Raw genomic sequence first — 18,671 nt, forward strand, 5'->3', positions numbered from 1 at the left:
TGAATAGTCGTTGTCGTGCTAAATTTAAGATTAATCATTGTGTAACAGTGGCGATTATGAATAATGTATTCCAAATTTCCCACCGAATGAGTACAAATGAGGTCAGCCACCAGGCGAGTGGTGAATAACTCAATCCGGCCGTCCCACACGCTAATTGCTTGCGTTTTATGGCCATCTTCTGTACATTAATTGTAAATTATGTTTACCCATCAGAATGTTTTTATGGTATGGCGTATTGTGGGTTATGCATCGGACTTTTCCACGGCCAATGCAGAAAGACCAAATACTGTTATATCTGTTAGCTATTCCGTGTATAACTACGCACACATTCATCCTCGTTGATGTTACAACTGAAAAGATTGCATTGGATAATATTTATTGCATCGCTCTTAAATTTGATTCTATAATCATAAATTGGTTGATTATTTCTGAGATGGGAGCCATCATGATATCATTTCATCTCGTTTCATTCCGATTGCTTCAGCGGTTGTTGTGGACCTGTCTGGATTATTGCGTCACGGCACATTTTAGGAGAAGGTAATTCTCATGCCCGATAGGACTTTGGTATGTCGTTGTAACTGATTGGCTTGGTATGGGGAAGTTGGCCTGTAGCCCAACAATAAAGGCATTTGATAATATGAACTAAGAGAGTCACGAGGCACATTTAACACTGATGTGCTTCATCAGATAGGTTTCTGCGTACATTTCTGAGTAAATCTTCAGTGCTCGACCATGCGTTATTTCTTAAAACCCCGATGACAATTTTTAAAAAGTTTTTTATTTAATCTTATTTCGAGCCGCTGAAAGCTCCTCATTCTTAATGCACCAGGATGAACGTGCCCTGTGAGCATGAAACACGATTTAAGCATTAAATCGAAGATGCTATTTGAATGAAAACATATTAAAACTGGTATGAATTCTTCCGAGCTTATTGATGAAAATATATTTCTAAAAGACATAAACAAGTCGACCTCTAATGGAATAAACCCATGAATAGTTCACGTGATGTCTAAAACACACTTAATTCACTTAACATGCCCTGCAAGATCAAAGTTAATCTCTGCTGTTATGAACCAACGAAGGCATTGTTAGTCTGTTCCGATGCACTGCGCATATTTCCTGTCTTATCAGACATCTTCTAAGCATTGGTAGGCTTCAAAAGCTTAAACATTGTGTCCTTGTCTCCATAAATAGAGACAAACCCATCCCTTGTTGTGTTAGTTCTGGTCTTATTGCAGTCTTGACGTTACAGCTCATATCACCACACGTTGATAAATCAGCCAGCGCATCGTCATCAAAGAACTGTTTTCCAATACTAGACCATCATTACCAATCCCTGGGGAATTATGCAAAAAGGTAATCTATATTGCGCTGCAAGAGTTCGCCTGAAGATGTATGTAAGGCTATTGCTGTATGTGGTGCTGCCGATGAGGTACAGCCCAGCACAGCTGGTTGCATTCGTGCTCAAGACAACAGAAAGATCAGTTTACACAGATTGCTCTGTCAACAGAAATAGATGTATTGTTATAGCCTTACGTACAAGATATGTCGTTGGTAAGAAACAACGGGCGGTAGTAGCTTTAAAAAATTACTTGTGCCCGATTGGTTCTTTCCAGAAAGCTAATCCAATTCTCCCGGACATTCGGTGATACTGAAGACAGGGATGACATAGGTTTCAAGTTCAGTATTCTGTCGACGTGTCAGTTCATGTGCAGATACCTCTATAAAACCTTTGAAAGAATAATGACGTTGAATTTCACGTAACCTCTGTGTTCACTGATACTATTCCTTCAGTAATATAATTAAACTGATCTGGCTAGAAAAGTTATTTATAGTTTATATTTGGAACCGAGTGACCATTGCCCAAAACAAACATTTATGTGTTGACTGTTGTCACCAGAGAAGACTACTGCCGCTGAATTTCAGATTTCAGATAAACCGTATATAGTAATTTCGACAAATACCCACCTTCGGCTTAAGGAAACAGTTTTGTATGGACATACCTGGTATCTATAGCTAATCAATTACGAGTAATCACCATTTCAACGTAAATGGTTTCAATAATGATATAGATATGACAAGCATACATCTGGGTCAAGTCGTGCGAATTAATAGCATGATAGTTGTTTGTATGCAGTATGTATTCAATCGGTAGTATTGTACAATATTGCTATCAGTTGGCCACGGCGGTATTGTGCAATACCAACCAGGCCAGTACACCTTTAAATAGCTCGGACACCAACACGCCAATATTTGTCCAATGCCACTAAACCAAGGCACCAATATTCCCATTCCAGGGCCAGCCGTCGGCGACTACAGGTCAGAGGTTCCTTCGGTCTGACAGATTCTGCAGCCAATAAAGACATATTCTGGAGGTAATGGAACGCTGGAAGCGATGTCTGAGGATTGTACAAACCTGTATTCTTCACATCGATTTTGGCCTCACAGCATATTTACTGATCCAAGGATGCCTTATATATTAACAATACGTTGACTTGTCTGGACAACAGGGCTACAACATTGTATATGGTTAAACCATGCTTATGTTAATGATACTAATGGTGTTTAGTAATGTACGTACACGAATACGTACAAATGTTCGATATTAACTTCAAATTGTGAATATTTAAACGTTTACAGAATGACGGTGCAACAAACAACAGCCGGTCTCATTTCGCCTGATCATCGTCATATCAATTATATGGTATAAAACGAAGCTCCACATTTAATCTCGGAACCTGTTTCTTATCAAGCTGTCCTCCCCTCGGCGCATGGCAGGCCCACTACATCAAGCATTATATTTGAATTAAGTGTGCACGAAGTGGCCAGTCAAATTACCCAGTCGGGCTCCTGCTGGTGAATATCACTGACCACCCAGCCAAGCCTCACTGACGATCAGCCTTTTACGATCTTTTCCTGGCGCCAGTTCATAAATTTTCCCATAATTAATCGAAACCCTTCAGTTTTATTGCAGGGGCTTCACGGGCTTATTAAACATGTAGTGATATCATATCTCATTTCGGGGTTAGTCATCGATACGACAAAATTGCACCTCAAGTCGATGGTTATAGATGATGTTCATCTGCAGTTGTGAATCATTTATTCGATTTTAATTACAGGCTTATCGATCGTGCCCCGAACTTCAACAACCCTGAACCAACTGGAAACATGTTTTCCTTTTTCCGAAATTCTCTAAATAGATGAATACATGGAGCAGGGATAAATTTGGTGATATAGGGTTCACACGTCTGTAATCAACGTGCAGAAGGTGGGGGGATTTATTTGTCTGAACGCAATTTCTTATTTCGATCCGTACTTACAACTCTAGGACTGCGGCATACGGCGCCAGTATCTGCCTCATCACGGCATCTTCAGCAGCAGCATGTGAGGAGACTATCGTGCATCTATTACGTCAGGGCATACAACTACGACATATACTCCACAGCAGGGGCTGTGTAGTACGGCACGGTAACAGCATCACAACCCCACACAACCTTTGTAAGATGCATTATCGATTTTAGAAAGCAAGTGAAATCATCTGTTGACATTTGAGAGTGAGAGAGAAAGAAGCATCTGCTGGGTGACTCAAGGATACCAACTGAAGAAGCGGAATTGTCATCTGTGGCCTGGGCAGGGCGGCGAGAAGCTGGTATTGCATGTTGATATCGTTTCTCACCGTGAAGATTCAGGGTAATAGTTGGTAATGAGAAGCTGTACTTGTGAGAGGCGACTTAATGGTTTGGATGGTCACACTCAGTGACTTGGTTAAGTGCGAGTCGACGCACACTGATGGCGAGGATCGTTGCTCATACTATCAATCACTGGATTGTGTGGTCCAGATTCGATTATTAACTGTCGCTTATATATAGATGGAATAATACTGAGTGAGTCTTCAGATCTCAAGTAAACGTCCTTTAAAACTATTTTAGGCAACACACATTGGCAGACTTCGGATGATCATAAATTTCAATATGACACATCCCATTAAATCCATCTTGCTTCCTGCTTAATATTTCCTGCTCCCCAGAATACGAAAGACATTTCTGATTAAAGAACATCTAATCATATCCTATTTGAAGTCGTTAAGTGAGTTTAATCTTCAATATATCATTTCCGGTAGCGATATTTGAGTTGGATGTATTATTTCGCGAACACATCCCCGCGCTTTAGCTGTAGTTAACGTAGTTTCAATCAAATAAATGCTGCATAACGTTTTGTCTCCGTGATATTTCTCATGGGATCCATTCTATTCTTCTTGTAACATTATTCTTAAGCACATGAAATATTCGAGAAGTACTTGGATCAGTATTAATCCAATATTATTCTCTATCAGGCGGAAACCAAAGGCATTCCCCAGACGGTTTTGTATGTAATAGAAACTTCCGTCGAAAAGGAATTTGATATAAAACTTTCGTGAGAACGATAATGAAATTTCCATGCGACATTACCGCGACTGGTATTATGCTATGTAGATATGAATCCATTTCTTTGAGGATTTCAGCCTCTTAATTTCGCCTGACCGATAAAGCACTCTGAACATCATCTAGAAAATCACTTAGGCTGATTGGTATTATACCACAAGCAAGGATGGATGAATGATTCCAGAGATGGTATTTCACCTTCAATGGAATAAATCATTTTGGATGTTTGAAATGCTCCATCATTTAATTCTGGCCATGTTGGTATTTCGATAGCATCAGGCCAAGACTTCTGACAGTGTGATCCTGGCGGAAAACTTCATATTGATTACTGGTCAGATCCCTCCGATCTGCACCAAGCCGAGTATTGAAGGTCCAGTAGCGTCAGATAGGGACTTACTTTAGCCGTGGTCATAGATTTGTGTAATATACATAATGAAAAAACACTGGAAATCGCTTTTCATTTGTCGATTCTTTTGAGAGTGTTGTTGGTTTAATGGACAGAGTGAGATTAAAATAAAATATTGCCTGGCGTGTTTTAGTTCCAAATCCAATTATACTCAAGTAACGTCAACAGAAGGTTAGAATTACGAACTTTTTGCGTGTGCTGTTTCATTGCATTAGAAGGCTGGAACACAACACTGACATTCTGCACCTGGTATGGGGTATCTCTTATCAGTGGACTCTCCAGGGGTCTGACTACAACAACGTCGCTTGTGATGACATCAGTCCTACTGACTTTCATTGTATAAGGGGACTAGCTTTTTTATGGCCATAGATGAAGGCGTTAGCCATTTTTACGTGTTTAAGAACCAAGTGAGGGGGGAAGCTGAATTTGCGTGACGGCGATCTATAGTTAGATGAAGATGACGTTGAGGTTGTCACGGTTAATGATCAGGATATCACGTGGCGTATGCGCGGATATTAAACAGGATATGAAATCAATTGGGCGCGATCCGCACTTAGAACACAACTTCATTTGGGTGTGGCTCATACTTAGGACACGAAGTCCAGTAGACGTGGTTCACACTTAGGACACGAAGTCAATTGGGCGTGGTTCACACTTAGGGCATAACGTCAACTGGGCGTGGTTCACATTTAGGACACGACCTCAATTGGACGTGATTCATACTTAGGACACGAAGTCCATTGGGCGTGGTTCACACTGAGGACTTAAGGTCAATTGGGCGTGGTTCACATTTTGGACATGAAGTGTTTTGGACGTGGTTCACTCTTAGGACACGAAGTCATTTGGACGTGGTTCACACTTAGAACACAACGTCATTTGGGTGTGGTTCACACTTAGGAAACGACCTAAATTGGGAGTGGTTCCCACTTAGAACACGAAGTCAATTGGGTGTGGTTCACACTTGAGTACGAAGTCAATTGGACGTGGTTCACATTTAGGACACGACCTAAATTGGGCGTGGTTCACACTTAGAACACGAAGTCAATTGGGCGTGTTTCACACTTACGACAGGACCTAAATTGGGCGTGGTTCACACTTAGAACACGATGTCATTTGGGTGTGGTTCACACTTGAGTACGAAGTCAATTGGACGTGGTTCACATTTAGGACACGACCTAAATTGGGCGAGGTTCACACTTAGAACACGAAGTGGGCGTGTTTCACACTTAAGACAGGACCTAAATTGGGCGAGGTTCACACTTAGAACACGAAGTGGGCGTGTTTCACACTTAAGACAGGACCTAAATTGGGCGTGGTTCACACTTAGAACACGAAGTCATTTGGGTGTGGTTCACACTTGAGTACGAAGTCAATTGGACGTGGTTCACATTTAGGACACGACCTAAATTGGGCGTGGTTCACACTTAGGACATAACGTCAACTGGGCGTGGTTCACAATTAGAACACGAAGTCAATTTGGCGTGGTTCACACTGAGGACATAACGTCAATTGGGCGTGGTTCACACTAAGGACACAACGTCAATTGGGCGTGGTTCACACTTAGGACATAACGTCAATTGGACGTGGTTCACACTTAGGATACGAAGTCATTTGGGTGTGGTTCACACTTGAGTACGAAGTCAATTGGGCGTGGTTCACACTAAGGACACAACGTCAATTGGGCGTGGTTCACACTTAGGACATAACGTTAATTAGACGTGGTTCACACTTAAGATACGACCTTATTTGGGCGTGGTTCACACTTAGGACATAACTTCAACCGGGCGTGGTTCACATTTAGGACACGACCTAAATTGGGCGAGGTTCACACTTAGAACACGAAGTCAATTGGGCGTAGTTCACACTTAGGACATAACGTCAATTGGGCGTGGTTCACACCTAGAACACGAAGTCAATTTGGCGTGATTCACACTGATGACATAACGTCAATTGGGCGTGGTTCACACTGAGGACACAACGTCAATTGGGCGTGGTTCACACTTAGGACATAACGTCAATTGGACGTGGTTCACACTTAAGATACGAAGTCATTTGGGTGTGGTTCACACTTGAGTACGAAGTCAATTGGGCGTGGTTCACACTAAGGACGCAACGTCAATTGGGCGTGGTTCACACTTAGGACATAACGTCAATTGGGCGTGGTTCACACTTAGGACATAACGTCAATTGGGCGTGGTTCACACCTAGAACACGAAGTCAATTTGGCGTGGTTCACACTGAGGACATAACGTCAATTGGGCGTGGTTCACACTGAGGACATAACGTCAATTGGGCGTGGTTCACACTTAGGACATAACGTCAATTGGACGTGGTTCACACTTAAGATACGACCTTATTTGGGCGTGGTTCACACTTAGGACATAACTTCAACCGGGCGTGGTTCACATTTAGGACACGACGTCAATTGGACGTGATTCATACTTAGGACACGAAGTCCATTGGGCGTGGTTCACATTGAGGACTTAAGGTTAATTGGGCGTGGTTCACATTTGGGACATGAAGTGTTTTGGACGTGGTTCACTCTTAGGACACGAAGTCATTTAGGCGTGGTTCACACTTAGGACATTACGTCAATTGGGCGTGGTTCACACTTAGGACACACAGTCAAGTGGACGTGGTTCACACTGATGACATAACGTCATTTGGGCGTGGTTCACACTTAGGACAAACAGTCAAGTGGACATTGCCCTACATATACACTGCCCACAGAGCCACACACCCCTCCTGGTTCATATGCAGGACACACAGTTAGTGCGTGTGATGGCAAGTGAGTTCATAAAGTTTAGAAGGCATTACACTTGTCTTGACGATGGAGTTCAATTGGCGTGAAACTGTCCTGAAGATAAAATTCGAGTAGACGTGGTAACTGCATTGAAGATTAAATTCAGTAAGTGTTTGACGAACTTCGGGAAGATAGCTACCTTAATATGTTCAATATGCGTGTGATTGCATTAAAGATGAAGGCCGCAGTCAAGTCATCAAGTGGGACGGGGTCACTGGTTTATGCCTATAAACTCAGGTTGGCGTGGCGACTGTCTATAGGTTAAATGGCTGGGGAAGATGAAGTCTAGTGGATAAGTCCTCACCAAGACGGTGAAGTTCCATAAGTGTGGGGAAGTCCTACAATAAAAAGTCGCGTGGTGCGACATCCAAGGATGCTGTCTGGAAGATGAAGGTGGTTGAGATACACAAGGTTATTTGTCGATGGCGTAATCTAGATATGACTCCACGTGTTCCATTGATATTTCCAATGGCATATGGATGACTGCCCACGCATACAAGGTAGCTCTTAACAATATTTTGTGAGGCAACTATGACGGGTGGCGTGATGTCTCCTGTTGTAACGATGTGCACGGATTTCCACATGACATGGTCCTCCTGGTTAATTCAGTGTCTCTAAACGTGCGCCGGCCACGGGGAACCTTTACCTCTGTAATTGCTTCATACTTTGACTTTACACAACAACATGTTTATTCTTTGTATTGAATATAAAACCCACGCTGCCAAATGATATGCTCAGGCACGGTTCTATGTTTTATGGGTTATGTTGTTTTTTTCTCTCGCTGTTCTATTTCCTCCCTCCTGCCTGTTCAAGGGATCGCCGGCAAACCGTCCCCTCGGGGCTCACAGTACGTCTGTGCTGCTCGCGCTTTAATACCACTCCGCAGGTTCGCCATAATTCCTCTGCACCACAATCGATCGTATGGCAAATCTGGATTTTTGTTGCAATCAGGCCCATTTCTCGTGATTTAGCCATGTGAGATTTTCTGAGAGCCCCATTAATGCGACATTATGACACATCTTAGTCCAGTTCCTCAGACAATCTGTGTGTCTGTAACAAACTCCGTGTGTTGACACAAGTGGGTTTCCTCTACTCGCCCTTTTGCATACACAAAGAAAATCTGTGAAGCTTCAAACATTGATTTTTTGGACGATACTAACGCGAAAAAATCTCGTATTTTGTTCTTTCACCAGTACTGTGACAGATTGTGAGCAAATCGGCTTTGAAGACGTAATGATCGCGAAAAGACCTTGGATGAGGGAACACGGCAGGCTGATGAGCCTCAGGTGGCAACACAGAGAGGACAAATATGCTCATGATTAATTCTAGGTTCACAATTTCAACGGCTACAAATACATTTATACTGCTACTGTGTTGTTTGAGCGCAGTGGGGGTGGTGATGTAACATGAACATGGTGAAAGTTGATAGTGATAAACAACAATGACAGATCTTGTAGCATTGTCCCATTCTGCCTGATGTAACAGGGAACAGGTTCAGATTGTTGTAGCATTGTTCCAACATGTCTCGTGTCAGAGGGAACGTGGACAGATTCCTGAAGCATTGCCCGACCTGGCAGGGTACAGTGACAGGCTATTGAAGCATTGCCATATCTTGTAGGGGACGGGGACAGTTTGTTGAAGCATTGCCACATCTGGCATGGAACAGTGACATATTGTTGAAGCATTGCCAGTTCTGGTAGGTTGTTGAAACATTGCCACATCTAGCAGGAAACAGTGACAGGCTGTTGAAGCATTGCCCGACCTGGCAGGGTACAGTAACAGGTTGTTGAAGCATTCCCCGGCCTGACAGGGTACAGTTACAGGTTGTTGAAGCATTGCCACATCTGGCAAGGGGGCGAGGGCAGGTTGTTGAAGCATTGTCACGTCTGGCATTGAACAGTGACAGGCTGTTGAAGCATTGTCCCACCTGGCAGGGCACAGTGACAGGTTGTTGAAGCATTGCCATATCTGGCACGGGGGCGAGGGCAGGTTGTTGAAGCATTGTCACGTCTGGCATTGAACAGTGACAGGCTGTTGAAGCATTGTCCCACCTGGCAGGGTACAGTGACAGGCTGTTGAAGCATTGTCCCACCTGGCATGGAACAGTGACAGCTGTTAAAGCATTGTCACATCTGGCAGGAAACAGTGGCAGGGTGTTGAAGCATTGCCATATCTGACAGGGAACAGTGACAGGCTGTTGAAGCATTGTCCCACCTGGCAGGGTACAGTGACAGGCTGTTGAAGCATTGTCCCACCTGGCATGGAACAGTGACAGCTGTTAAAGCATTGTCACATCTGGCAGGAAACAGTGGCAGGGTGTTGAAGCATTGCCATATCTGACAGGGAACAGTGACAGGCTGTTGAAGCATTGCCATATCTTGTAGGGGACGGGGACAGTTTGTTGAAGCATTGCCACATCTGGCATGGAACAGTGACATATTGTTGAAGCATTGCCAGTTCTGGTAGGTTGTTGAAACATTGCCACATCTAGCAGGAAACAGTGACAGGCTGTTGAAGCATTGCCCGACCTGGCAGGGTACAGTAACAGGTTGTTGAAGCATTGCCATATCTGACAGGGAAAAGTGACAGGTTGTTGAAGCATTGCCATATCTGACAGGGAAAAGTGACAGGTTGTTGAAGCATTGCCATATCTGACAGGGAAAAGTGACAGGTTGTTTAAGTATTGTCCCATCTGACAGGGAAAAGTGACAGGTTGTTGAAGCATTGCCCGACCTGACAGGGAACAGTGACAGATTGTTAAAACATTGCCCGACCTGACAGGGAACAGTGACAGGTTGTTGAAGCATTGCCACATTTGACAGGGAACAGTGACAGGTTGTTCATGCATTGCCCGACCTGACAGGGAAAAGTGACAGGTTGTTGAAGCATTGCCACATCTGACAGGGAACAGTGACATGTTGTTCATGCATTGCCCGACCTGACAGGAAACAGTGACAGATTGTTCATGCATTGCCCGACCTGACAGGGAACAATGACAGGTTGTTGAAACATTGCCCGACCTGACAGGGAACAGTGACAGGTTGTTGAAGCATTGCCACATTTGACAGGGAACAGTGACATATTGTTCATGCATTGCCCGACCTGACAGGGAACAGTGACAGGTTGTTGAAGTATTGCCACATCTGGCATGGAACAGTGACAGGTTGTTGAAGCATTGCCACATCTGACAGGGAACAGTGACAGATTGTTCATGCATTGCCCGACCTGACAGGGAAAAGTGACAGGTTGTTGAAGTATTGCCATATCTGACAGGGAACAGTGACAGATTGTTGAAACATTGCCACATCTGACAGGGAACAGTGACAGATTGTTGAAACATTGCCCGACCTGACGGGGAACAGTGACAGGTTGTTGAAACATTGCCCGACCTGACGGGGAACAATGACAGATTGTTGATGCATTGCCACATCTGGCATGGAACAGTGACAGGTTGTTGAAGCATTGCCACATCTGACAGGGAACAGTGACAGATTGTTCATGCATTGCCCGACCTGACAGGGAACAGTGACAGGTTGTTGAAACATTGCCCGACCTGACGGGGAACAGTGACAGATTGTTGAAGCATTGCCACATCTGACAGGGAACAGTGACAGGTTGTTGAAACATTGCCCGACCTGACGGCGAACAGTGACAGGTTGTTGAAGCATTGCCACATCTGACAGGGAACAGTGACAGATTGTTGAAACATTGCCACATCTCACAGGGAACAGTGACAGGTTGTTGAAACATTGCCACATCTGACAGGGAACAGTGACAGATTGTTCATGCATTGCCCGACCTGACAGGGAACAGTGACAGGTTGTTGAAACATTGCCACATCTGACAGGGAACAGTGACAGATTGTTGAAACATTGCCACATCTGACAGGGAACAGTGACAGATTGTTCATGCATTGCCCGACCTGACAGGGAACAGTGACAGGTTGTTGAAGCATTGCCACATCTGACAGGGAACAGTGACAGATTGTTGAAACATTGCCACATCTGACAGGGAACAGTGACAGATTGTTCATGCATTGCCCGACCTGACAGGGAACAGTGACAGGTTGTTGAAGCATTGCCACATCTGACAGGGAACAGTGACAGATTGTTGAAACATTGCCACATCTGACAGGGAACAGTGACAGATTGTTCATGCATTGCCCGACCTGACAGGGAACAGTGACAGGTTGTTGAAACATTGCCACATCTGACAGGGAACAGTGACAGGTTGTTGAAACATTGCCATATCTGACAGGGAGAACACACACCCGACCGGGAATATGAGGATATGTTATCACTGTTAAAGGATCTAGGCTTAGGAACATTTACAGTCGTCCAGGAAATATTAATTCTACAAACACAAATGGTATTATGCATATCAATCTTACAATTAAGTGCAACTCTAATTACACAGAAACAAATGTCACAGTTTCATAGTTACAAACGCTAGTCATTATCTGAAAGTAGGCTAATGACAGTGGAGGCCTTCATTAATCGGGTACAGGTGCGTGGGGTTGTTTCAGGAAAAGGCCATGCATTAACTCAGCCCCATGCAATCTCGACCAAATGAATGAGAGATATACATAGCCGCCCCCTCCCAGTGTGGCAATTGTATTTGTCTCACCATGATGCTAAAACCCTTAACGTGCTTGCTGACATGGGAAAAATTATGTATTTTAAAGTTTATTCTACCATGACTTTGCAAAATACTCAAATTAATTCAAAGAAAAGGTAAGTTCCAAACACTATAATAGACCCCTGACTGAAGTAGTTTTTTTCATACAAAACATGTGCAGTTTCACATCACAGTTTATGCCAACCGCTACAACGTTTTGAAGTTGTATACTTTTAAAATATAATATTCCACAAAATGCAAGTGCCTTTTTAAGCTGATGAACACAAATGCAATTGACTCATTTCCCAAAGTATGTGCAATGTTCTGATCGGACATTTTGACATTTGAAACATCCGGCTAACATCGTGGATTTCAAATAAATCGAACATCAATAACATCCTCAAATCCAAAAAAATCAACTTGTATCCACTAAATACATCATTTTTATAGTCCCCTAGCTACTCTCTACTTGAAGGTGGCAACATAGGATGCCGTATGCTCATCATGGCGGCAATGCCATCATTGGTATGCAGGTAGCATTTACATGATTTTGTTATTTTTGAAAGAAACTCAATATTGTCCACAGGTGAACGTTACCAATTTGTTTAAAGAGTTAAGCTACTCCCAGAAGCAGAAGACATCTCATCTACACTACAACACACAACAACCGTATTAGCATTGCAATTGTACAGACAGTGTCCTCAGGTCATACACGCTCGTAATACGCTTATATAATGGAGCTGAACATCGTTAAAAACACATACGTGACATTATGACTGATAGCGCTTGTGGTTTATGTGAAATATTCAGATCATTCTTGATTTGTGCCAAAAGAAATGGATCTCTCTTTAAAAGTGTATCGACATTATGGAATACATAATTGCCAAAACGCCTTTTTAGTGGGAAACATTAAGTTTGATTTATACTGCTAAAGCTAAATAGCATGAGGTAAATTCAGCATATGTCTCCAGATCTGTCCCTAAGGAACGCATTCGTGCAATATGGATAACTAAACAACACGTAAAACAAATAACACAGACATATAGACTATTTCCCTGTATTTGCTTGTATATTTCATGAGTATACAAGTATAACCAAATGGAATTCAGGGTAACATTTCTCGCTCGAGGAGCCACTATATAAATGTATTTGCATTCAAACGAATAACAACACAATATTGGACCACAACAAGCGTGGGTTCGAATTCTTGGTCTCCTTGGTTAGTATACATGGTTTGTTAGCGCCTCACCCGTGCTCTTAGGTTTCACCGAAGTTTTAAAAATCGACGACTTGTATCTTCTCGGGCTTTCCTATTATTAATCTAATTTAGCCTGCACTAGTGTGTACATCAAGTATCATACACAGTAGTGCCAGCAATAGGTCGGATTCTATCCAGGGAGTCATCAATATTAAAATTTGGGTAAATATTTTTAAAGCTTGTACAATTCATGAACGTCCGGAAAGAGGCTGTACATCATGTTGATATCTTATAAAAGAAATAAACGACTCGAGGTCGTTGTTTATTGTACAATAAAACACTGCAGGGAGAATAAACCACTTGAGGCTGCGCCCTTCATGGTTAATTCTCCCTGCAGTGTTTTATTGTACGATGAACAGCTCCCACTCGTCGTTCATTTCTTAAATGTAGGTGAGACATGGGCGGCCCATTCATCCAAGGGGCCGCAATTTGCTGTCTTCCATGGGAGTTTCTGGGTTTGTGGACACCAGGCCAAAGCTCACAAAAGACCTGTATTACTTCCTACATTATGGTGACACGCCTTGATGGGACTGAAATACGTTTCAAGTGATGTTAAACAAAACTCACTTACTCATTTCTAGCCTGGTGTCCACATAAACATGCCCTGACAGGAAACAAGCGAGTACACATTCATCCTGCTGGAGAGTGTCCATGCTGTCTTCAGTGCTGCGGCTCCTGACATCGACATAGGTCTCGCCATGTAGAGTGAGTGAGTGAGTGAGTGAGTGAGTGAGTGAGTGAGTGAATGAGTGAATGAGTGAGTGAGTGAGTGAGTGAGTGAGTGAGTGAGTGAGTGAGTGAGAGGTTTGACGCCGCTTTTATTAATATTCCAGCAATATCACGACAGGAGTACCAGAAATGGGCTTTACACATTGTACCCATGTGGGGAATCGAACCGGGTCTTTGGAGTGAAGAGCGAACGCTTTAACCACTAGACTACCCCACCGCCCCTCGTCATGTAAAGGGCCGGGTGGGGTAACCTGGGGGTTAGTGTTGACTCGTCATGAGAAAGCCCCGGGTTCAATTTCCCAACAATGTTTCCACCCCATTTTTGTAATATAACTGGAGTATTTAAATTGCTAAAAGTGGTGTAAAACTATTTTCACTCACTAACTCACTGTGTCGCATGCTAGTATTGGATGTGTTTGTTACAGTGCAGGCTGGATCGAGGCTTAGAATAAGCCCCTAGTTCTGTAGTGTGGGTCATTACAAGTGGTCAGGCGGCTAAAGGCGGATGGTCAGGTCAGACTTGGAATGTTACTCTTTCTTTCAATCACTAGTTTGGCTGACCCAGAATAGATTATTTATAGACCGCCGTAAGAAAGCTGGGGGGAGGTGAAACCAACAGCCAAACAAATATTTACAGAGCAAGCCAATCCCTTGCTTTAGATCCATACACAACGCAAAAAAATAATTCGATATATAGATGTTCCATTATATAACTATATACGCCATTTGGAACACATGCTGCTTCTCCGTACGACCTTGAAGATGTTTATGACAAACACGCTGTCGTATCAGTTAACAAAAAGTCACAGTTGCCGGATTACGCTTTCAGTGCATAACTTTGGGATTGGGGATTTAAATGTCATGGGCAATTCTTTGTCTGGAATAGTTTTTCGATCGTGGCAATTATTCATAGAAACGCAACTGGACACAAAAGCCCATTGCGTCAAACATTATTACCCAAATAATTCTTGCGACATCATACAAACACATGAATGCAAAATATTAATTTGAAATTCAAATATTATCTCCAGGAATATCAATGGTTGAAATTTTATTTCATTTGAAGCATTGCCAGCAGTTAAGAGCCTATCAATGGCACATTACATGGAGTCCGACGTCAGCCGGAAGGACAGTCATTTGTAAACAATGGTCGTCGTGTGGCCGTGGTATCCCCATGTCTATGGAGTAATGCAAATATCCAATCACTTGTCAAATTAACGTCAAATCCGTACGTGTAATTGCAGAGGAGATAACGACGGTGCAATAACAGCACGTGTGTGTTGGTCTTGATAAGATTTACGTAATGCACTGCGGGTTTTTTATTCCCGTATGTCAATGAAATGGAATCTGCATGTTCTGGAATGTCTTTAAGGGCACCGGTTGCATGAGATTAATGCTTAAGTTCCGTTCATGTCGATGTTGCAATGTGCTAACACCTCAATTACTTCTGGTAATTCCGTTCGCTGTCACTGTAATCCCCCATCCCCAACTAGCAGTGGAGGACTTGACGTATAAATCGCCTGTCGAAGAGGAGACTCAGTCTCAGGCATTTTGTTTTCGAATGGCCAGACACGCGACCAAGGCCTGTTGTCGTTGTTGTCACGCCACTAACGTATTAATCGTCGTTGTTACACCGTCGTGTTGTCCCGGACGCCGGAAACACCACTGGTTAAAGGCAGCAACATTCAACACTCTCGTGTTGTCCCCGACCACGAAATCACCACTGGTCAAAGGCAGCAACATTCAACACTCTCGTGTTGTCCCCGACCACGAAATCACCACTGGTCAAAGGCAGCAACATTCAACACTCTCGTGTTGTCCCCGACCACGAAATCACCACTGGTCAAAGGCAGCAACATTCAACACTCTCGTGTTGTCCCCGACCACGAAATCACCACTGGTCAAAGGCAGCAACATTCAACACTCTCGTGTTGTCCCCGACCACGAAATCACCACTGGTCAAAGGCAACAACATTCAACACTCTCGTGTTGTACCCGACTACGAAATCACCACTGGTCAAAGGCAGCAACATTCAACACTCTCGTGTTGCCCCCGACTACGAAATCACCACTGGTCAAAGGCAGCAACATTCAACACTCTCGTGTTGCCCCCGACTACGAAATCACCACTGGTCAAAGGCAGCAACATTCAACACTCTCGTGTTGCCCCCGACTACGAAATCACCACTGGTCAAAGGCAGCAACATTCAACACTCTCGTGTTGTCCCCGACCACGAAATCACCACTGGTCAAAGGCAGCAACATACAACACTCACGTGTTGTCCCCGACCACGAAATCACCACTGGTCAAAGGCAGCAACATTCAACACTCTCGTGTTGTCCCCGACCACGAAATCACCACTGGTCAAAGGCAGCAACATTCAACACTCTCGTGTGGTCCCCGACTACGAAATCACCACTGGTCAAAGGCAGCAACATTCAACACTCTCGTGTTGTCCCCGACTACGAACTCACCACTGGTCAAAGGCAGCAACATTCAACACTCACGTGTTGTCCCCGACCACGAAATCACCACTGGTCAAAGGCAGCAACATTCAACACTCTCGTGTTGTCCCCGACTACGAAATCACCACTGGTCAAAGGCAGCAACATTCAACACTCTCGTGTTGTCCCCGACTACGAAATCACCACTGGTCAAAGGCAGCATCATTCAACACTCTCGTGTTGTCCCCGACCACGAAATCACCACTGGTCAAAGGCAACAACATGCAACACTCACGTGTTGTCCCCGACCACGAAATCACCACTGGTCAAAGGCAGCAACATTCAACACTCTCGTGTTGCCCCCGACCACGAAATCACCACTGGTCAAAGGCAGCAACATTCAACACTCTCGTGTTGTCCCGCACGCTGCAAACACTACTGGCCAAATGCAGCAACTTTCAATACTTTAGATCTGTGCATAAATATTCAAAGTGACAGAAGTCTATCCACATGAATGTATGACAAGAGCGATTACTCCGCCATTATGTCGAGCAATAGCTAAGCAGCTCCAGTCTTTGGTATTTTGACTTCACAAACTTTGAGGTACAATCGAGCATGCTATTTCAGCAAAAATGTCTTAAAATTTTTTTGATCAGGGTAACACATCCAATGCCTTGCAAAAGCATTAACACTTTATATATGAGACATGTGGACGCCATTTCTAAATCTTACGCATCAGTGACAACAATGATGCCCGCTCTAAATTCTTAATTTTCCTAGTACCATATGTTCCCGTGTTTATGTCGTGAGAACAATTGAATTGCCTTTGCATGTATTTATGATGGGTGTCTCTGGTGGGGCAGGATACACTCATCTCTTACATACACCTGGTATCGCCAAGTCTTGCTAGTGATTCATAAACACATGCTCATTATATAGTCGGAATCGTACAACGGCTTTTTTCCAGAGATTTCTTATGATTATGGAAAGGGTTTTGACGTTTTTATTCCAAAGTGGAAGCATTTAAATTGTGCATAAATTGTATTTGAAATGTATAGCCTAAGCTGCATTTATAATTGCGTTCTACGTACTGTTTCCTCCACGTCATCTTACAGAAGGGTGACAAGTGCACGGTCAACTGGGTGGGATTTTTGAATTACTCTGCTTGCGAACCATGTGTATACCAGGATGTGATCAGTGTCAAAGACATGAGCTGCCACAAGCTTCGGCATTAGTAGTTGCCATTGTTCAAAGCTTTACAGAACGTAGCTCTAAATGTGTTCCATTATGGAATCGTGTTGGCTTTTCGGCCATCCTGTTCACCGTCAACGGGGGATGTAAGGATTGTTGACTCATCCGTGAAATACAAGAAGATGTACAGTGTGGGAATTCCCATCAGATAGAACCAGACAGTGACTGTTACCAGGGAAGACATCTACTGCGTATATACAGACAGATAAGCTTTCAAGTGTTGAATCATTATTTTCAACTATTCTCAAAAGAATGAAACATACATCTGGAGTTCATAACCCGTTTGAAAACTGCTCACAATAACCCAATCATGAAAACGATAGAATGAATCATTGTCACGTCGGTTAGTTGTGCAGAAATTATAAAGATAGACCAACCAGGAACCTGCTCTTAGACTTGAAAACTATCAACATGTTTAAAACTGTTGATTTCAGGCACATGTTGAAACAAGTCACGGATATTTCATCAAATATATTCTGAAAGGTTGTAATCGCGGAATAACCAAAAGCAATAATTCAAATTCTGTATATATTATACGTTGTTTGTATGTCAGTTGGAGATGCTGGCTTCAACGTAGACAGAGACTGTCATCGCCAGCTGCAGAGTTTGACGACATCACTGCGACGTGTTTCCCATTTCCCACCAAGCTGTTAGCTACCGGTTGTACCTTCTGCCACCGAGACCCTGCCTTCCCCACCCCCGGGCACCTGTCTGACCCCACGTGACATCCCAATCTCCCCG

Source organism: Haliotis rufescens, unplaced genomic scaffold, assembly GCF_023055435.1.
Source record: "Haliotis rufescens isolate VD_foot unplaced genomic scaffold, xgHalRufe1.0.p SCAF_20, whole genome shotgun sequence".
NCBI classification, from domain to species: domain Eukaryota; kingdom Metazoa; phylum Mollusca; class Gastropoda; order Lepetellida; family Haliotidae; genus Haliotis; species Haliotis rufescens.